Here is a 915-nt window from a genome sequence, read left to right on the forward strand (position 1 = left end):
CAAACACACACTGTCTGGAGGAGTGGAACACAGAAGCTGGGGTGGGGTGGGGTGGTGGGGTGTGTGTGTGTGTGTGTGTGTTCCAAGGCATCCACTCAGGTCTCAGGGGCAACAGCCCTTAATTTCTTCACTTGAGAGGACCAGTGGAGGTATAAGGCCCACCTGGCTCCTTGGATACATGCCCCCCACCCTCGCCCTGGACTTTTCCACCAAAGCCATTCCAGCTAGCCTCCTGTCTGCCCCAGGCCCGGTCACCCTGCTGAGGTAGCCGAGCTGAAAGCCGACCCCAGGCCCCAGCCCGCCCGGCCTCCCTCTCATTCAGCGGGAAACACCACATCCCATCTGTCTGTCCCAGAGTCACCTGGAGGCCGTCCAGCTTGGCTGAAATCCAAGTCTGGCCAAACCCAGGAGACACTGCCGGGAATCAGTGAGGGCTGAAAAGAAGCGGTGGGCCCCCTTCCAGGACCGGCCTATCGGGTCCCACACCCAGGGGCTCGCCCACTGCCACCTTCTGAGCCTCAGAGCCTCTGGCTGTGGCTTCCAGGCCTTGCTTGGTAATCTTGAAGAGATACAGGTTGCCATGACAACCGACGATGACCTCCACCCTGGTGGTGAAAGGCCACCCTCGGGACAGCCGAGAACCGGGAGTCCCATCCGCAGACTTTAAAAGCTTGTCAACAGGCCTACGCAAAGACCCTCTCTTGGAATACAACTTCCTCTTTCCTTCCCGCCTTTCCATCCCACGGGGGCCAACAGCTTGCATCAGCAACAACAGCTGCGACAGCCCCAGGGGCAGCCAGGGGCCAGCATCACCACTATGGAAAGGGAAAGGAGGCTGGGCTGGGTGCAGGGTCCGGGGTCTGGGGAAGGAGTCCCCTCGCCCGCTAGACTAAGGTGATCAGACGTCCCGCTTTT

Source organism: Echinops telfairi, unplaced genomic scaffold (assembly GCF_000313985.2).
Source record: "Echinops telfairi isolate 266 unplaced genomic scaffold, ASM31398v2 ScPeMD7_18;HRSCAF=68, whole genome shotgun sequence".
NCBI lineage: Eukaryota > Metazoa > Chordata > Mammalia > Afrosoricida > Tenrecidae > Echinops > Echinops telfairi.